Genomic DNA, 5,792 nt, shown 5'->3' on the forward strand with positions numbered 1-5,792 from the left:
GATGGAGTAGACACATTTGAAGGAACAACCACTTCTCAGATCACTTGGGTAGTCACGGCTTGGGCTAGCATCAGAAAGATGTCTCAGAACTCCAAATTAGTCACTTATTCATTCAAATGGTCATTCGAAGCTTGTTGCTCCACTTCTATATTTCTTCGGACAAGATCTTTTTGTGGAGTCATGATTCTATAATTTCAAAGAGAAAGCGTTAGAGGAGAAAACCTTAGAGTTCAACTCTATAGTACGATGTGATCATGATAGAAGGGTAGTTTTTCCTAAGATACGTCATATCCCCTATTCATAAATGTGGATGCTTCACACCAATAAAAAAGATTCTACTCGATACGGCATATTAGACTCCTAGGCAAACTTTAAACCTTATGCTCTGATACCAAGTTTGTCACGACAGGAACTAGGGCCTAGCTGTAAAACAATGATTAGAATCCTAATGTACCCAACCAAGCATCTTATCATATCATACATGAGCATATATAAGGTAAAATAAACTAAATCAAATACAAAAGCATAATATAAAAGTCACTGTGGTGACCCTTCACAAACTCAGGCAAAATAGGATATTTAGAAGCCTATTCGGCGACATACTGAGTTGACTCAACTAGATGAAGGATCATCGCTAAAATGATCAGGACCTAATCTTCACAATCTATTTAATTTAGGTTATAGAGAGAGAAAATGATGATGTGCCAAATTAAATTGGTGAGCTCGATGAAGCTCTCCAAAATAACCCAACATATTACCACTCTATTTTCTTTTTCAATTCACAATTATCTACCCATGATTTATCAATTTTATTATAATTTTTCATAATTCCAACCTACCCAAAGTGATTTCACAAGTCAGGGTACTCAAACTTCCCTCAAAATCAATTTAAACTTAACTAAACAATGATTTTCCCTTAATAAATATGTCACCCAATCCATTATTAGGAAAACCAAAGTCATTTGACTAAATTTGGGTTACTTATACTTCATCCACTTACTACCCAAACACTCAAGCCCACACTAGTCATTATTTTAACAGCATATTTAAAGACCTGTGAAACCCAAGGGGTGAACTAGATATGCTCGTATCTAATTTATAATAACAGTATTAATCAAGAAATCACCATGATACAAAATTGAACAAGCCATTCAAAAACCCATTACAAAGCATTGGATTTTCTTACATTCTAAAGAGAATCAAAGAAAACCAACTTCAATAGAAGAGCAAGAGAAATATGAAAAATTTGATGATTCTCTTAGAAAATTACAAAAATGATGTTGTAAACCCAAGATGATGAGGATTAATTAAAAATTATCAGGCTAAAGGAGTATGGATGAAAAGAAGGAACACAAAATTTCATAGAGAAGAAATAGCTTGAATTTAAAAGGTCAAATAACTTTTCATCCTTCAGTGCACAAAAAAGTAAGCGAGCAAGCATAATATCGCCGAGTAAACTCGGCGATGTGTGAAATGAACACAATTTGGTTGAATTTTTGTCATGACCCAACCCCGTAGGCCGCAACTGGGGTCCGACCTGGACCCTCCATATACATATCTATTAGTCGTGGTGATATCGAATTGTAAACATGCAATGCATATAAATCAAGTGTAGTCAAACCGGACTACAATGACATAATACATACATGAGAACCCCCATGGGTCATAATATTTCGTGTATCTGTAGCCTCTTTCATTCTTATCATAATATGAAAGGGCATGCTAGCCGACAAGACTGCCACAATATAGGAACATATATCATATATCATATAGACCCAGCTGAATCAAACTGATATACACAACCCACATATACATGTCTGCAGACCTCTAAAAATATTAATGACAACATATGGCGCGATAGGGCACCCGCCGTATCCCTAAATAGACAAAACAATTTTATACATTAGTGGACAGTATCAAAAACTAGGTTCTGATTCAATGGAGCCTCTTCCAGCTGAGTTGCGTAAAATCCTAAGTAGATGGACTCCCAAAACCTATATCTATACCTATGGGCATGAAACACAGCCCCCCGAGAAAAGGGAATCAGTACGACATATGTATTGAGTATATAAAACGTAACATAATACAACTGGAAGTACATCCAAAATAAAGAAGCAAGGGAACAAATTATCAAATTAGAAGCATGTACCTATACTCTGTGAATTACAAAAGCATGCATGCTCATATCATACCATATAGCCGGCCCTTTGAGGGGTCCGGTGAATCATATCTGTAAAACCATCATGGCCCCAGTGACATTACTTCCTTATTACAACACATCATCATATATATACATACGTACCCGGCCCTCTAGTAAGTGGCTAAGTGGACAATATAGTAAATTATGCACGATAACATACCCGGCTCGGGACTCGGTGAAAGAAGGGTTATAGTATACATGAGTAGAGTAGTGCGTAACTATATGCAATTTAAATAATTATCAGAGACTCAACAAAATAAGAAAGTTAAGCTTTTGGTTAAGAACCCGAGTAACGGTGTAGTCATATCGAGTCTCCTCTAAATGCCATTATGGGCTGCCTCGAAAGTAATCTCGGGGACCCTAGACATGTATTAACATAGGGCCAAATCATTTACGGACTCAAAAATACTTAGTCTCATATAGTCTTTAAGACTTGGAGCCTGTACATTTGGTACCTCTTTAACATATAGAAGTTTCTAGGGAAATAGTTCAACTACTATCAGAGTTCAACATTCAAAAGTAAATAGGAGATGTTGAGAATGGAGTTACTCTGGAGATCACATCATATTTAACGTACAACTAAGACATGCCAGAAAAGAAAGAGAGTAAACTCTATATAGTCTGTACTTTCCTTCAGGTGGTCATTATATACATATCTCATACCCGGCCCATCCTGGGGATCGGTGAACAACTATGACATCATAATCTCATTTTCATACCAAGTACATATCAAGAGAAAGGAAAGATAGTTTCCCATACACTACTCTTTAGCACGTAGATGCCTTAACAGGCAATACTCAATTCTTGGAGGGGTATCAACACCTAACTGTAGTTAGGGATTATGAGGCACACCTGGAGTTCTGGGAATGGAATTATCCCCACATTCCACATACAATTCACTTAAGTCTAAGACTTTCCAAAAGGAAAGAAAGATAGTTGTACGTACTTATACCAAAACATGCCAAGAGAAAGCTTTACATACCTCGTACGAGTTACTCTTTGTCATGTTCGCCTCATTATCCTTTGAACCTATTCAACATGGAAGTAATATGAATATCAACCACTCTGTACTTTCCATCACCTTTAGTTGCACCTTAGTATTCATGAAATCTATTTCCTTGTTCGTTTCCTCGACTAGTCCTTTAATTAGTTAAGGCGTTAACAAAAATTGGGCAACACCTCCCCTATAATGTGCCCTATCCAAATTTCCAATCACACCCCTAATAACTACAGCCAACCAAAAACAACAACCTTCAACATATATACAAGTAATTCACACCAACATTACACAATACAAACCCCAAACAACTCACTCAAAACTATCAAAATGTCAATTCTGAACAGTTTACTGTATTGCATTGTCGCTTCATTTCAAAGGGGTAATTGAGGAAAACATGATTTATGTCCTCCATGAAAGTTATATACATGTTTCTTAGGGTATCATAAAATTTCTAATCACCCCTACATCAATTTTGTACAAAACGATATGCCCAAAATACCAACAGCAGTCCGTGTAAGATTTCCAAAACCAAAATCTGGGCAGTACCTCCTCTATACTTCATCACCATTTTTGGAGAAGATAAAAGAAAATCTGGATTTTAAAGACTAAATGAAAGTTATATACCTATGAAATACCTTTCCAAAAAATATTTAATCATTTCAAACGAAGCTGTACCCAAAAAGTTATACCAATATTACTAACAACAGTCCCTTCCAAAAACGGGTTTGTTAACTAGTTCTTAACATTTTCTCTCTTTGTTCTTTCAACTTCCTCTCAATTTCTAAGCTGATGAATTAATTCCGTAGATATCGTAATATACATATATATATATATTCATGTGGTTGAGGAATACCGTAGATAATTAATTCACGGAGGAAAATTGGAAAACTCACCTTGAACTTTTCAAACCATGGCTGCCTCTTTCTCTCACATTTTCTCTATTATTATTGGCTGAGTTTTGGATGAATAATGAATTACTTAGTAAAATATTACACATATGTAGGGTGGCTTTGGAGGTGACACATGTCATCCCCATAGGGTGACACGTGTCTAGCCCTTATTGGGCTACGTATGCATGCTGCCAATAGGGTGCTGCCATGTGGTAGTGGGGTCCACCTCCCCCAAGCAGGTGGGTCACCTACTTGACCCCAAGAAGGTGGGTCACCTTCTTGCTTGAGGTACTGCCACGTGTCGCCTTTTTCTCTTCCTCATTGGTTCGTAATCTCATCTTATTTTAAGAACCCGTGTAATCCTTGCTACGTAGGCTAGGTATGTCCTTAAGTAGCTCAAGTGTATAAGACTTCTAAATTAGTATCTTACGTAGGTAAATCAAGTCCTACGACTCATTTCTTGGCCTTCAATTCCTTTCAGATTTCTTATGACTCTATTTCCAACCTTCCCTCTGATGGGGTATCGCACTCTTCTTTCCTTGGAGTCATTTGATGGTGTCATAGATTATCCGGCTCACATGCTCACTTCTAAGAAGCTTAAGAACTATTCCGAGCTCAAGAGTGTGGGGTGTAACATTCTTCCCCCCTTTAGAACATTCGTCCCCAAACGTTAAACAAAACTTCCCTTAGCACCTTATACAAATCGTAGGGAGATTCTTTACTATTTCCATAACACATACTTCTATCTAAGTACTTAATATATGAGTTTCAGGAGTTAGAGTTACTTGTAGACATTGGGAATGGGTATGAATACTTATGTTTTATGTCCTCTTCAAATTCTCAGATCATCCCCTTTTCTGGTTTTGGTTTTGCCACAGTATCTTGATGGGAGGTACGTCTTTAGTCTACAATCTTCCAGTTTGCCGATCTAAGATGGCGATAGGTTGTTCCTCGCAGGATTCTATTTGCTGGACATCATCTATGGAACATACCCTAGGTGGCTCATCAGTACCCTTGTGAAGCATCCCTATCTGATGGATTGGGCGTATAGTTTCCAAATAAGGTGGTAAGCTCAACTCACCGGCCACTTTGCCCACCTTACGAGCAATTTGATACAGTCTAATATATTTTGGGTTAAGTCTCCTTTTTTGGTGACCCTGTTATGAACATCCAATCATCAATTTAAACTCTGTATGTCGATATCGATTATTTGTATATCATTTCTTCCAACTCTGGGCTTTTAGTCAATAGCTTGCTTAATCATGTCGAGGCCTTTTTACCTTAGTCTTTCTAACATCGACCCATCCAATAGGGGACTTACACGTCTTGCTCTACCAGTCTTGTACGGGGCCATTGGGAAATTAAAGTAGTAATTATTATTATAGGCAACTTGATAAGTGATGGATAATTATCCCAGCTACCTTTGAAGTTAACAACACCAGCTCATGACATATCTTCTAGCGTTTAAATGGTACGCTTTAGCCTGTTCATCAGGTTTGAGGGTAAAGTAGTGTACGAAGACTTATGTGTCTCTCTAATTTCTTCGCGGACTGATTCTCGGTGGTTAACTGTAACTTAGGCTCCTTCCTATGGGATAATAGATATGCAGACTCCGTAAGGTCCTACCACTCTTTTTCCCCATAATTTTACACCTTTTTGGCTGAGTAGGTAGACTTTGATTGAAGGAGAATGGACTAATATC

The sequence above is a fragment of the Solanum dulcamara genome, chromosome 1 (genome assembly GCF_947179165.1).
Source record: "Solanum dulcamara chromosome 1, daSolDulc1.2, whole genome shotgun sequence".
Classification (NCBI taxonomy): domain Eukaryota; kingdom Viridiplantae; phylum Streptophyta; class Magnoliopsida; order Solanales; family Solanaceae; genus Solanum; species Solanum dulcamara.